Below are 16,023 nucleotides of genomic sequence, written 5' to 3'. Positions count from 1 at the left end.
ATTTCAATAGGCTTTTATGAAAATGTTGGTAAAGGAAAGGTGTGCAGACTCATAAAATCTCTGTATGGACTGAAACAGTCACCTAGAGCTTGGTTTGATAGGTTCAGAGGGGCACTCATCCGTTTTGGATACACACAGACAGTTTGATCACACCCTCTTTGTGAAGAGGAGAGATGCTCTGGTGTCAATTCTGGTTGTGTATGTGGATGATATAGTGGTGACAGGAAATGATCTGGAGGAGATTGATGATCTCCAAAAATCATTGCAGCAAGAATTTGAGATCAAAGATCTTGGTGAGCTCAGATACTTCTTGGGGATTGAAGTTGCAAGATCCAAGCATGGGATCTTCATTTCATAGAGAAAGTATGTACTTGACCTACTGCAGGAGACTGGGAAGCTGGGGACCAAACCAACAGGCACTCCTATTGATCCAAATCACAGAATTAATGGTGTGGATGGTGAGTTGGTAAAGGATGTGGGGAGATATCAAAGAATGGTGGGCCGACTACTATATTTGTGTATGACATGACCAGATATTTCTTATGCTGTCAGTGTTGTGAGTCAGTACATGCATGCACCACGGGTTCAACACTGGGAAGCTATTGAGAGAATACTTGCATATCTAAAAAGGCACCCTAACAGAGGCTTTCTTTTCTCAAATAATGAGAATCTGAAGCTAGAATCCTATACAGATGCGGACTGGGTAGGATGCTTAGATGACAGGAGGTCTACATCAGGAGTGTGTACCTTTGTAGGTGGAAACTTGATCTTTTGGAAGAGTAAGAAGCAAGCGGTTGTGGCAAGGTCAAGTGTAGAGGCTGAGTATAGATCCATGGCTCATGGTGTCTCAGAACTTCTTTGGGTTAGATCTCTTTTGAGTGAGATTGGGATGAAAGCAGAGGAACCTATGATGTTATACTGTGACAATCAGGCTGCAATCAATATTGCCCACAATCCAATTCAGCATGATAGGACAAAACATATTGAAGTTGATAGACACTTTATAAGAGAAAGGGTAACAACCGGAGAAGTCTGTTTGCCTTATGTCTCTTCAGAGTTGCAGCTGACTGATGTTCTCACTAAAGGGGTGGCAAAGAACAAGCTTGAACATGATCTACGCAAGTTGGGAATGTGACATTTACTCCCAACTTGAGGGGGAGTGTTGAAGATTAATCAGTTTTATGATGTTTTTCTGAATAGATGTTTTATGTTAGTTGTTAGATAGGAGGTGGGGACCACAGTAGTTATGTGAGTCCAAATTTTATTATGTTTTTGAGTCTTATATATGCTGTTTTATGTTTTGCCGCCCTATAAGGGCATAGTTGTCTTTGTACTACTCTATTATTTTTAGTATAAATAATAAGTGAAGGGGGCATCCAGATTATTGCTCTCCTTTCTTTTCAACTTCTCTTCTTCTCTTCTCCTTCTCTCTTCCTTATCTCTTCAAGAAACTACTTTTCTTTCATATTTTTTAATTCAGCAGATTTCTACCGATATGTCAGTGATATTTCAAATTTCATCGATATTATTAAAAACTTTTTGATATTTCATTAAAATCATCACAATTTTTTAAAAGTATTTTCCTAAAAGAACCAATGGAGAATTGTTGATTGGATAATTGGCTTACCCTTTTCATATGATTCACTTACTAAGTCATTACAGTTCAAAAGGAGAAGAAAAATGCATATAACTACAAAAGAGTATTCTCAATCTAATCAAAGCATATAGTAACAAAAAAGACAAAAATCAAAATGACAAGTAATTGACATATTTAATGAAAAGAAGATGGCTAAAAGGCTAAAAGAGAGATAGAGAAAGATACCTATTAAAGTCACTTAATTTTCTCTTATTTGATTTATACATTTTTTTCTATGGGTTTTTGAGCCTTAAATGCGCAATTATAATTCTTCTAATGATTCCTGATGTAATATTAGCTATGTGCTGCAAGGGCACTTTTGTCTTTTCCATTTTTTATATTGTACGGTCACCCTAATACATAAATAGATGGACTTGCGCCGCCAGCCAAGATTTTGACTCTAAAAACATTCTTCTCTCTTTTCTCCTTCTCCTTTCTTCTGTTTTTCTTTCTCTTGATTGAAACCATGGTATCAGAGCAGGACGTTCTATGTAAAAGGTTTCTCTTCTGTTCGAAGCTACTCCAATCGCACATCTGGACTGAGAGTGAAGAAGACAAGTTTGATCTTGCCCTGAGAACACTTCAGTTGATTTTTCTCCTTTATTTTTCAATAGAAACTTAAAAATCACATCTAGTGAGTGGCAGATGATTGATTGAAGTCTTCTTAGAGGTCGCCAGGTCGATAGTTGGTTTTCTTTCTCTCTCTCATTCCTTCCTGGACTGCAACTTCCAGAATTCTGTCGAACTGATCAGAAAGAGACTAAGTTCTTTTTTTATTGGTTCTTGGTACTGTTACCAATAACATATTAAAATCTACCTTAGATGAATGGTGTAGGTCTGTTCAACTGCCTCTTGTGGGTCTGTGATCCAAGTCTGTGTGCATGGAGAACCTGTGTAGGTCATGTGTGACCTGGTTCAGATGGAAGGGTACAGCAATAGTGCTGTAGATGTTATGTGTGGCTTAAATTAGCATTGGTGAGGTTGGTTTGACCTGTGAATGTGTGACAGTTCTTTGCCATGGCATCTGAGGACTCTGCAACTTCTGGAACCTCTTCCAATCAAGGAGGAATGAATAGTAGTCATGACTCTATGAGTTTTCCAACAACTATTACTCCCTTAGATGGCAGAAATTATTTGACGTGGTCCAAGGAGATGCGGCTGTACATCACAGCAAGGGGCAGGTAAGGCAGGATACATCAATGGGAAAGTGAAGGAACCTAGGGCTGGTACTGCTGAATATGATAAGTGGGACCAAGAGAACTGCATGATTATGTCATGGCTTTTGACTACTATGTTACCATCAGTTAAGCAGAACTTTATGTGGGTTGAGATAGCTAAGGAAATATGGGAACAAGCAAAGGCAACTTACTCAGAGCAGAGGCACTATGCTAGAATTTATCAATTGCAAAGCCGAGTCTGCAACATGTAAGCATGGTTTAAAGTATCGATACGATACGCCCCGTATCGGGCGTTTCGCATCGTATCTTTCGAAAAAGATACGGTTTGAAATGTCTGTTTCCAGGTGTTTCGGATCCCCAATTGTTTTTAATAATAAAAAATATGTTTTTAGCTTCCCAAAAAATCAAAATTTGAAAAAAAAAACTAAAAAAAAAGTGTTTCGGAGCAAGGGGAAAGAAGTTTATCAACCTACTATTCTGCTCTCACATCTATCTGGAAAAGAGTTAGATTACTACCAAAGCATTGATTGGGAGAGTGAGAAGGATGCCAAAGCCTATAAAAAGTTAGTTTCATAGCAGCGGGTGTTTGCTTTTTTTTTGGGACTTAATCCCATGTATGAACCCATTCGAATCCAGATTTTGGGCACAAGGATCTTCCGTCTATCCAAGAGGTGTATGCACTAGTTCAATCTGAGGAAAGTAGGAGATCTGCTATGAATCCTCCTGAAGGGGAGACCATTGCTTTAGCTGTAACTTGTAAGAGGTAACACTAATTCAGGAAGAAAGGGGGAAGGTCAAAAAAGGGTTAATGATAAAGATAAATTGTGGTGCACTCATTGTCAGAAATCTAGACACACCCGGGAGACATGTTGGGAATTGAATGGAAAACCGAAGTGGCCATAAGAACTAAGTAAGAAATTAGCACAACAAGAGAGCAAGAAGCCAAATCAGAAAAAGTTCACTTCAGCTAACTTAGCATCTCATGAGCCATAGAGCGGATGTACTATCCTGAATTCCTAGGATTGCCCCCTAGTTCAGATCTCAAGGAAGATATTATCAATGCCTTCCATTACCATTTGGAGCAATATGGTAGGGTTCTCAAACAGGTAGATTCTGGACCCACTCCTTCAACATCTTTTGTGCTTCTCCTCAAGGGGAGAGTTCAAGTGATGAGAAACAAAAACAAGTCTTATTGCCTTCTCCTCTTGGCCCTCCTCCATTTCGAGTCTTTCGTAGATAGTGGTACAAAATCCAAGGCCGAGGTCAACAAAGTTCAATAGATACAGAGCATCCTGAAGCTGTGCGACCTATGCCATCGGATTCCCAGGGGTTGAATCCCTCACCACATCCAGGTACTATTGTTCTAGTTGACATTCCTGAACCTATTGATATTGACACCTCCAATTGTGATCTAGACCTTCCTATTGCAAAAGAGGAAGGGGATAATGCACCACACACCACCCAATGGCTCATTTCTTGTCCTATGAGAATATTTCACCCTCTTTTCGTGCTTTCCTCTCTACTATTGACATTGTTCCCCTTCCTAAGAATTTCGCAGAAGCTTTACTTGTACTTGAGTGGATAAATGCAATGAAGGAGGAGATCAATATGCAATTGAGGAAAAAAGAGATTGTGGGTTTACATGCTTGAAAATGTTTTATATGTTTGATTTTATTTTTAAATTCACATTTGAATATGCTTTACATGTTATGTTTATGTATTTTAATTTTAGATAATAGGTTTTTTAAAACATTTATTTTAAAATTCGAAGTTTATATTTTTTATTAATATTATGCTTAATATTTTTTATTTTTTTGCATTTTTTGGCATTTTTTTTATTTTTGCACCTTGCTTCAAAAAGGCGTGCCTCGTCTTGTGCCTTGCACCTTTAAAACACTAGGTATTTTCATCTCCTAAAGGAAATACACCCTGGATCTCTTGAAAGATATGGGAAAGCTTGGAGCAAAACCAACCAACACTCCTATAGATGTAAATCACAGGCTTGGGGACTGCAATGATGAGCCCATAGTAGACACAAAGCAGTACCAAAGGTTAGTGGGCAGACTTCTGTATCTATCTATGGTAAGACCTGACATTGCGTATTCAGTGAGAGTCCTTAACCAGTTCATGCATGCTCCCAAGGCTGCACACTTAGAGGCACTAGACAGAGTTCTTAGATACCTAAAGAAATTCCCTAGGACAGGTCTCCTATTCAAGAAGCATGGGCATACGAGAGGTTGGGGTTTACATTGATGCAGATTGGGCCAGTTCTGTGAATGATAGGAAATCCACTAGTGGCTATTGTGCCTTTGTTGGGGGAAATCTTGTTACTTGGAGGAGTAAGAAACAAAGTGTGGTGGCCAGATCTAGTGTAGAAGCAGAATACAGGGCCGTGTGTCGGTGTGGCAGAACTACTATGGATAAAAAATCTCCTAGGTGAATTGGGTTTTCCTCTAAATGATCCTATGTCACTCTATTGTGATAACAAGGCTGCTATCAACATTGCAGCCAATCCTGTTCTCCATGATAGAACTAAACACATTGAGGTTGATAAACACTTCATCATGGAGAAATTAGAGAAAGGAGAAGTATGCACTCCCTACATCAGCTCTGAAGAACAACTTGCAAACATCCTTACCAAAGGATAAAACTCCATGCGGCACTATAACCTTTATGACAAGTTAGGGATGATTGATATCTATGCCCCAACTTGAGGGGGAGTGATGTAATATTAGCTATGTGCCGCAAGGGCACTTTTGTCTTTTCCATTCTTTTTATATTGTACGGTCGCCCTAATATTTAAATAGATGGACTGGCATCGCCAACCAAGATTTTGACTCTAAAAACATTCTTCTCTCTTTTCTCCTCCATCTCCTTTCTTCTGTTTTTCTTTCTCTTGATCAAAATTCCTTATCATCCTCTACATTGAACTTAAGTCTCTCTATTATCTTTCTCTTCTTCCACTTTCCTTCCTCATTTTTTCCTAAAATAAACTCTAACTTCCTTTGGGGTGCTAACCTATAACCCCATCCTACCAGATACTTCTTCGATAGGCCTCTGCCCTTCATTATCTACATTTTCATTGCAAACCTCTTGCTCTTCCCTTGCCTGAATATTGTGCTCATTCTTACTTCCCTCCTCTCCGCTAGTTTCCCCTTGATTTTCTTCCATTACATTACTAACTTGCTGCCCTTATCATGGTTAATTTCCCCTAATTCCTCTCTTATATCCATGCTGCTACTATTTTTATCCTCCATTTCTCCCTCCCCTACTACTTCTCACTTATACCAATTCTTCCCTAATGGGATAATTTGATAAGATAAAGTTTTGGATGCTGGATTATCTGCACAAGCCACAAGACTCTTTCTGTTTAATGAAATCAGTTGTAGTTGGAGACTCCATAGCTGCTCTGTTTTCTTCCTCCAGATTGTTAGTGTTGCCTACCAAGTTGTTAGCCTTTTATACAGAAAAAGGGTTCCATAGTGGTCTAGAAAATTTGACCTGACTGGCATTTTATCTCCCGCTGTTCTCTCAGTGTTTATCTCCTGGCAAGACTCCTCTACCACCATCTGTACACCCAGCATTCATCCCTGATTTAAGTAAATTTCCTCCTCTTTTGGGAGCTTGGTGCTTCCCTACTTCACATTATCCAGCTTTTGACCAATGCTTCTTCCTCTTGCCTTTGTCAATCAACTTCAATCACCTCAGTGTGAATCTCTTGGCCTACATTACCAAATAAACCTTCCAAATTGTAGTCTTGAATTTGGTCCACCAATTTATGTTCCGTTACATTTGCGCTACCAACACTTGGTTCATCATCTTAACTACTTTCTTCTTCTCCATCTTGTATTGCAAATTAATCCATCCTTGATTACTTGCCTCATCATTGCGATCATCTCTGTTTCTCGAATTCCACAGATTAGGGTGCTCATGCTTTGCAACTTGGCATAGAATCAATTTCAGTACCAGTTGACCACTGGTACTGATTTATCCTTTTTTTTCATGATCAACATTGGGTCAGATGATGATAGACATTTGTTATCGTCTCCCATTGACCCCTTTTCAGTCACCCCACATGAGTACTTAAGTTATCATGCGAGCCACCCTCAGCTGCTTGACTGGCCCACCTCTTCACCAGTTCAGTAACATTTTGTGGTCCCCACACCTGAAACAACTTGGTTTTTCTTTATAGGGTAAAAGACTTAAACATCCCCTGATATTTATGCTAAATACTATGACTTCCCCTCTCTTTTCAAATTGGATTGATACTTCCCTTGTTGGGTGAGGTCACTGGACAAAGACCTCCCCACTGTTTGCAAATTATCAAGATCCATTTGTATGTGATATAAAATGTGGCTGAAAATTTTTTAAAACCCCAAATTTGCCCTTTGTAATCCTTTGGCCATGATTCAGGAAAACCACCCAAATCCTGAGAGTGTATTCCTCCTCTATGTTCAAGAACCATTTTCTTGCCATTGGGACTGATGGACCGTCTGCATTTTATTTCGTCAAAAATCCTGATCACTAATGAGCTCTATCTTTTCTCTCCCAAGTCCCATCTATTTCTTCTTTTTTAATCCCATAGTTGCAGGAAGAAGGAAGAGAACTTCACAGAACAAGAAAGACCACATTTACATTGAAAAAATCAAGAGGTGGAGCACCACCACCACAACAGAAGAATCCCAACCTCCCAGAACAGAATGTGACCTCAAAGCACCAGCCAACACCCATCCATAGTTCCATAAACCGTCATACCAGAGGGTTAGCCTTGGCAATTGCATTGCAACTCGTAACCTTGAAGTAAAATACAGGTGTGCATCTTTGGGTACCTGTGCTCTCTGCAGACTTCTGCACCAGCACTTGAACCCTGACAGTCCAATTTGTTTGTTAACACCCAGACTTGTTCTTCACCTTCATCAATCCCTCCACTCAATTTCCATCAAATTCAAAACCAACAATGATGATGACAAAGCAGAGGAGCCCAAAACAGAACAATTATCAGAGGACAGAGGATCCGATTGTTGTTGTGATCTTGTAGGGTTAAATTTTCTCTTTTATCACTTTGTTTACAGTTATATTTATAAGTACCTCATTCATCAATAGGGCCATCACGTCCTGGTTCTATCCTGTGTTATTCTTTTGGTGGTTTTCTTTAAAAATTTAAAGAATAAAGAAGGGAGAAGAGGTTTTAGTCCTGTGAGAAACTAGAGGGGAGGTACAAGTATTTATGATTAACCTCCCTCTTTTACCCTTCTTTTTACCACCTCCATGTAACCCACCATTGGATTTGTTTAAAAAAGTTTTGAGCTGTGTCGTTCCTTTCCCTTTGCATGCCTATTCATTTTCTCCTATTTTACCTTCCCACACATCGTTCAATACCCCCATTCCTTTTCTTCCACGTGGCCTCCACCCTTGCCATGTCATCATCATCTTTAACATCCTGCTCATTGCTCCAAAGCATTGCTTCAACTTCCAACACTAACCATACTTTGCTCCATGGCTGATCAACAAGCAACTCCATTAGTTGAGGGATATTCTCCAATTTTGCTCCAAAAATCTTGATCTTTGCCGTGTGTAAATTTTGAGTGTTTACTGCTCCAAGCACCCCTCCATAGGCAACTGCAATTTTATTAAAAACAAGTTCCATCAACTGATTAAAAGGTATTCCCGATATTTTCAACATAATTCTACCTTTATCTTTTTCACATTGCAAGAAGGGCACCATTACTAACCCTTCCTTGGTGTCTATGTAATAAAATTATATTGAGAGATGAATTGACATTCTAAACCTTGTGAAAGTATTTGGCAACAAAACTAGGTTTGAAAAAGCCAAGTTAAGCCATACTTTTCCCAGCTCAGTCTTGGCTTCTCAGAAGCTCATTTTCTATCAGCTTGGCTCGCTTAAATTCAGTTCATATCTTTGAAGTTATTGGGCAGACTCAGCACCAGATATCAAAATTAAAAAGCCGATTCTTAATAACATTGTATTTATACATACACATATACATAGAACATACTCAATTCTCAGCCTTGTTTGGCATATGAGCTCAATTCTCTGATCAAACAAGCTCATCTTGTAAACCCCAAAATGAAGTTCAGGTTCAGTCTCAGCTCAAACTGGCTGGGTTCAAGAATAAGGTGAGCTAGCCAGTGTTTAAAAGTTGCACCTCAGCTCATAGGCAAGGCTCATTTTGTGGAATGTGCTATACCTGAGCCCATGTGCACCTCACCCGTTTTGTTGCTAGATTCTAATGAATTTACCTTGAGTTTGATGTTTTAATTTGCAATTTACTATATTGTAGATTGTAGGAATGTGTTTGAAGTTTAAACGTTTCAACTCATGTGGGATTTAGGCCTATATGGCTAGAAATGTAATATTAACAACATGATGACCTAACTAGTATAGCTAATAGCTTTTGGAAATATGTTATTTCTTTTAGAAATTGGATTTGCATGTTCTTATATTTTCTTTAACCATTTTTTTCCCAAAAGTGGCACCTCACTTTTTTTCTAGTGTCAAGCTCGCCTTGCACCTGGAGTCTTAAGGCTTTAGGAACCGCTTGTGCTTTACACTACTTGCTTTTAAAACACTAGAACTAGCTTAACTCATTTATGGCCCTAGACAAACTGAAATGACACTTTTCATAGTCCACTTTTAGGTATTATACACTACATATTACAGGGGAATCAAGGTGGGGCAAAGCAGGGTGCACATGAGGCCCATTGATCCTGCACCTCCAAACTGGAGGGGGTGCCAAGTGACCAGCTTAACTACTGGCTCATTGGCACATTTCCGATACTCAGGAAAAGTATTTGTCACGCTTTTATCTTATTTTGGCTCTAAATAGAGGAATTGGATGAAGGTATTTGTTACTATTCCCTCAGTCCCTCTTTCTCAATACTGATGAATGAAAGAGCATGTGGAAATTTCAGAAATATGAGAATAAGAAAGGGGATCCACTTTCCTGTTTCTATCCATACGTGTGGAAGCTCTTAGTAGAATGGTAAAAAGGGCCACTATAGGAGGACTCATAGAAGGTTTTGCGGTTGGAAATGAGAGGGTACAGGTAGCTTTATTGCAATATGCTGATGATACACTTTATTTTGCGACACATCACCAGAACAGTTGCAATATGTAATGGCTGTGCTTATATGGTTTGAAATTGTATTGGGGCTGAAAATCAATATGCATAAAAGTGAGCTAGTGGCTTTGGGGTAAGTGCAGCAGCTAGTTCAATGGGCGGAAGTGTGGGGGTGTAAAGTGGGAAAGCTATCCTTGAAATACTTGGGAATGCCTCTGGGTGCAAGGTGTAATTCCAAAACAAAAGGGAATTGGGAGCCAATTATAGAAAGAATTGATAAAAGGCTGGCCTCTTTGAGCCATCGTGACACCATTCACAGCAGTGGTAAAAACTACCACTAGGTTTTGCAACACGTCATGGGAGTGACCTAAGCTTCTAAACACAGAGAAAACTAAGGGTTTTGGGGTTCTCTGTGGTTCTAAATAAGTCAAACGAAAGAAGAAAAGGATAGAACGCCTGAAGGCAAACTCAAGCAACTTGTGTTTGAAATCCAAAAAATTTGTTTACAATCATGTGGTCAGCCTTTATAGATTTCCAAATTCAAATGGTTAGGCACCTTTTGGCGCTCAAATTTGTTCTACAAAATGGATAAATAGAGCGGTTGATGGAACAAAAGGTACAACTAATCCTAGGGCAGAAATTGGCAGTTTAAGTGTCAGCTTTTCCTCATATGGAGAAGGAAACTCGGGTGGGATTCGGGAACCTTCAATCAATCCTACAGGTGCTAAATTTGGAAAGGAATTGAGAAAGGGAGTAAGGTTCAAGATAGTAAATGGGGAGAGTTTGAAATTTTGGAAGGATGTTTGGTGCGGGGAAAGATATCTGTCTGTCTGAAACTTTTTAACAGTGTTTTAAAAGGTGTGAGAGGAGTGAACCGGATGGTGTGAGAAGAAAAGAAAGAAAGGAAAGGAAAGGAAAAGAAAAGGAAGGGAAAGAAAAATTACAAAAGAGAAGATAAAAAAGAGAAAAGAAAGAAAAGAATAAGGGAAGGGAAGGGAAGGAAATAGAAGGGGAAAGAAAATTTGGGGAGGGTAGAGCCCCTTCTTAATATAAGACATCTTTCATAAAAAACAGAAAAAAAAAAGAAAAAAGAAAAAACAAGATTGAAATCCTCCTTCCTCTTCTTCCTCCCCATTCCCCTCCTCTTAAGGAGGTCTATGCCTCTTACATCCTAAACTATGTACACCTCACGCCTCCAGGTAGTGGAATGCCTCACTGTCACGGGGGTAGTCGTTGGGACCCCGTGCGGCAATCGAATGCGACGAGTAAGCCTAAGAAACAAGCAACAACACAAGAAAAGGCAACAAAGATGGCACACGAATTAGAAAAGGCTACTTGTATTGCATTAATGGATGGCAAGCATAAGCACACAGTTCAGTGTCGAGGGGATCTCATGCTTAACCTTTACATGCTCATGACTCACTCGACTACCTACCTCCCCTCAAAGAGTACGTTAAGCTTTTGGGGGAGTGACAATAAGAAACATCAAAAAGGTGAAAAAGCATACTACAGTATTACAATATTGCCATTGGCAATCCCCCATACAAAAGTACATGCATAGCCCACCCATGACACACACTTGGACGCTAGAGTGGCGGCTGTAGGCATGGTGGTTGGCACTTGATGGCGCGGCGAACAAAACACTTGTTACAGTCTCCCCCACTCAATTCAGTCTTCGTCCTCGAAGACTAGCTTCTGCTTGAGGCTTGAACTTGTTGTTGGTGAAGGAAGGTTCTTCGACTGCTCCACGAACCGGGTTTCTTCCAAGGCCCAGATAGTAGGTTGGGTAGATTGCTAGTGGATGTTCTTGATGGTGGGAAAACCTATGGCTAGTCCCTAAGTTAAGTCCCTGCTTGGCTGCTTCAAGGTAGGATTTTGACTTGTTCCTGATGGTGGTAGGAAAGTTGGTGGCCAAGGCTGGGTCAAAATGGTATTTTGGATTGTTAGGGTGTTGGTTCCCATGCAATTTTCCCCAAGGGTGACTCACAAGGCTACTACAGGATTTATCTTGAGGGATGTTGTGAATGTGGTCCCTAAATGGCTTGGGTGGCACTCGCTCTCCCCGGTGGTTGCGGTAGTAGATGTGGGCAAGGTTTGACACGGCCTTGGGTCTTCTTCTGTTGGGCCCACCAATTGCGGGCGCTTGCGGCTTCTGCTGCGAAGTCAACTTCTGCTGATGTGGTTGGTGTTGAAGCTGATGTTGATGCTGATGTTGACTTGGGCGCTGGCATTGGCGTTGGCGCTGGAAATGGAACTGTCTTGGAGGTGACTTCTTCCTGGTGACGACTTCCCAACCAGTTCCAGTGTCGATGTGAGGTACTTGACAGGGGTTCTTCCTTGTTGACGTAGTGTTGTCTTCACGGTTGCTGGTTTCTTGGTACAACTACAAGGCTGAAAGCTGCTTCCCAAGTATCTGCAAGGCTGATGAGACAGGAACCATGCAAGGGGAGTGTTCGTCCAGGATAAGCAAACTGTTGATGTGTGGCATAAGTGCTGCTTCCGCCTGCGTGAGGAACTCCACTCCAAGAACAACCTGAAAATCATCCAAGGGAACCACAGATAGATTGATGGGTCCTTTCCATGGTCCAACTCGGAGTTCTACTCCACGGGCCGTGCCCTCTACTTTTTTGGCCCCGGAGTTGACAGCCTTGACCCACCCAGTTTGTTTGGTGGTGGTCATGCCGAGTCGCTTTGCCTCCGCAAGCGAAATGAAGTTGTGGGTGGCCTCAGTGTCCACCAAGGCTTGGGTCGGCCTCCCGCCGAGGGTGATGTCTACATAACTCAGCCCCTTGTGGGCTTTGGTGGGCCGCTTGGATGTGGCCTCTTTCTTGACCATGGCGTTGATGAGTTGGAGGGCGCTTACTCTTGGCGCCGCTGTGGGTTTTTCCTCATTGCTCTCTTCACTGTCACTGAGTTTGGCGATGAGGGCAGTTATTTTCTTTCGGGTTGGACAGTCACTCGTCCAATGCTTCCCGTTGCAAAGGTAACAAGGCGCAGGAGGAGGTCTCCTAGTGGATTGGTGGCCCTGATAGCTTGGGTTTCCTTGTGGCTTCTTCCCATGTTGGTAATTGTAGGGCTTGTCCGCGGGCACTGGCTTCTCCTTCATAGAGGTTGATTGTTGATCTCCCCCACTTAGACTCATGGTACTTGGGCTGGATGGTCTTTGCACATCTTCCTTAGGTGTTCTCAGATCAACAAACTGCTCAGCTACGGCCATGGCGGTGGCGAGGTCCTCAACCCCGCGTCGTTGGAGTTCGAGCTCAGCCCATGGCTTGAGACCATCCATGAAATTGAACAGGAGATCCTTGTCCGACATGTCAGAAATCTCCAGCGTCAAGGCCGAAAACTCCTAGACATAGTCATGTAGTGATTCTTGGTGTCTGAGATTCTTCATTCTTCGGCATGCCATGTACTCCACATTTTTTGGGTAGAACTGCCGCTTGATCTCACGCTTGAATCCAACCCAGGTGTCGATGATGCGGGTTCCACGTTCAATGTCTTGGCAACACCTATGCCACCATAACATTGCGATATCAGTCAAATACATAGCAGCTGTACGTACCTGAGTTTGGTTGTCAATGATGCCAGTGGCGGAGAAATATTGCTCCAATTGCCACAAGAAATTGTCAAGCTCCCTAGCATCCCGAGCACCCGAGTAAGGTGTTGGCTCTCGGATCTTGATGTTCATGGAAGCTAGGGTGGAGGGAGTGCTAGGTGTGTTGGCCACTGCCCTTTTTAGGAGAGTCTTCTCATCTCTCATCTCATCCAATTGCGCTTGAAATCTGTCTAGCAAGCCCTTTAGGCTGCTTTGGGAAGGCCCAGCTCCCGAATTTTGTATGGTGGTGTGCATGTCTCTGAAGGCGCCATTGAAACGTCCTTCTAGCTCCACCGCTGCATTCTCAACCGTCTCTAGGTTGAGGTGGAGTTCATCAACCCGATCTCGGGTTTCTCCCACTATCACCTCGCAACATAGGAGGTGCATGTCCACGGTAGCTAGTTGGTCGACTGATTTGTCGTGCTTGCTAGCTTTAGTTGTACGGCCCTTTGGGGCTTGTGTCTTGGTAGGTTCGTCAAGTGGAGCTTCATCAGTGTCGTGGGCTTGAAGCCGCCCATGTGGTGTGTCATCGGCAATGCCACGGTTGCTCTTCATTGTGTTGATGTAGGGACGAGGACAAGGTCCAGAGTGTGTGTAGGAGCTCCTGCTCTGATACCAACTGTCACGGGGGTAGTCGTTGGGACCCCGTGTGGCACTCGAATGCGACGAGTAAGCCTAAGAAACAAGCAACAACACAAGAAAAGACAACAAAGATGGCACACGAATTAGAAAAGGCTACTTGTATTGCATTAATGGATGGCAAGCATAAGCACACAGTTCAGTGTCGAGGGGATCTTATGCTTAACCTTTACATGCTCATGACTCACTCAACTACCTACCTCCCCTCAAAGAGTACGTTAAGCTTTTGGGGGAGTGACAATAAGAAACATCAAAAAGGTGAAAAAGCATACTACAGTATTACAATATTGCCATTGGCAATCCCCCATACAAAAGTACATGCATAGCCCACCCATGACACACACTTGGATGCTGGAGTGGCAGCTGTAGGCACGGTGGTTGGCACTTGATGGCGCGGCGAACAGAACACTTGTTACATCATGTCATGCTTCCGCATTTTAAAACATTGCTTTTTGAATTGGTGGCTGATAAAGAAGTTACAGTTGTAAACTTTATGTAGATGCAAGAAGTAACGTGGTTGGGTTTCACAGTTCAGAAGAAATCTCTTATGGACTGCTTACCTAAACAGAATACAAACCAGAGACAATCTCTTATGGAAGGATATGCTATTGGATTCAGCTGATTATGTTTTGTGCGATGGATAGTTGGAATCGGTGAGCCACCTCCTATTTCATTGCAGTTTCTCTAATAAATTATGGGCCAGAATGTTACATTTATTACAAGTGCAAAGCTGCTGTCCTGGATCAGTAGAGGAGTTTGTAAGGGGATGGAGGGTGGAAGGATTGAGTGAAAGAGGAAAAACTCGTTTGGAATAAAATTCCAGTTGTGGTTTTTTGGTGCATATGGCAGGAGAGAAATGGACAGATTTTTAAAAGCAAAAATAGCTTTACGGATTCTGTCTTTTAGAAAACCCTGGGAAAAATGTTTTCTTGGCTTGCTTGTCATAATCTTTTTAATAATACAGGATATAATTCCTTTTTTTGTACATGGAAACCTTTTTTGTAAAGAAAGGTGGGATATTCTGATAGGGCATATTTTATATAGCCCGAGTACATCAACTAGCTGTACACAACTTTTGCTTTCATTAATACAACCATACTCTACCTTCTCTCTCTCAAAAAAAAAAAAATCCTTATTTTGTGTTATTGACTGCAAAATATCATCTAGAAATGAAATGCAAACCAGGTAAGTGTGGTCTTGTTAGGTTTGACATACATTGGAACTGCCTTTTTCTGATACACTCGTCTTCATCATCATCCAAGCTTTATCCCAACTATATGGGGTTGGTTACATTAGTCCTGTTTCACCATTCTGTTCTGATAATGTCATATCCATTGTAACATTATGAGCATTTAAATCATTTCTTACTACTTTGATCCATGTTCTTTTTGGTTTACTGTTAGCCCTTTCAAATTGCAATAAATCATTTTTCCTTATGGGTGCTGTTGATGGTCTTCCATGCACATGTCCAAACCATAATAGTTTACTTTCTTTCATTTTATCACCTATTAGAGCTACTCCTAGGTTCCTTTGAATGGCTTCATTTCTGATCCTATCCTTTCTAGCTTTTCCACTCATCCATCTCAGCATACTCATTCTTCCACATTTTTTTGAAAGGTGAAGAGATAATATTGTATTGATAAAGATGAAAATGGGGCAAAAGAACATATCCCACCTGGATGTTATAGCAAGATGGCCATTGACCAAAAGAAAGCATAACTAAAAGGTAAAATTATCATCCCAAATGATACTATTCCAGAAAGTACTACAAATAGAAGAAGAAGAACCTATGAAGTCTTTGTGGATGGGTGCCCATTTTATTTATTGGACAGAAGAATTGGTACTGTGATTTTTTTAATCATTTCTTCAAGTAGTTGCTTATGGAGATTTATT

At 41.2% G+C, this 16,023-nt stretch overlaps 1 protein-coding gene across 6 annotated transcripts in view; it reads left to right on the top strand.

Annotated features, from left to right (window-relative positions):
- Positions 1-16,023, top strand: part of LOC104601090 (protein ESMERALDA 1-like) — a 57,615-nt gene that overhangs the window by 40,884 nt on the left and 708 nt on the right. For 2 of the 6 annotated variants that reach the window (XR_002023609.2, XR_002023610.2), the window contains one exon: positions 15,748-15,856. The exons of 2 other annotated variants lie outside the window; for them this stretch is intronic. The gene's annotated coding sequence lies outside the window, so the exon portion shown is untranslated. Of the gene's footprint in view, positions 1-15,747; positions 15,971-16,023 lie in introns of all 6 variants that reach the window. 2 more of the 6 variants (XR_016084071.1, XR_016084072.1) reach the window with 1 other exon arrangement.

Source organism: Nelumbo nucifera, chromosome 3 (genome assembly GCF_055504915.1).
Source record: "Nelumbo nucifera cultivar China Antique chromosome 3, China Antique-T2T, whole genome shotgun sequence".
Lineage (NCBI taxonomy): Eukaryota > Viridiplantae > Streptophyta > Magnoliopsida > Proteales > Nelumbonaceae > Nelumbo > Nelumbo nucifera.
The sequence above is the reverse complement of the archived record's forward strand: the minus strand, read 5'-3'. Positions and strand labels throughout refer to the sequence as shown.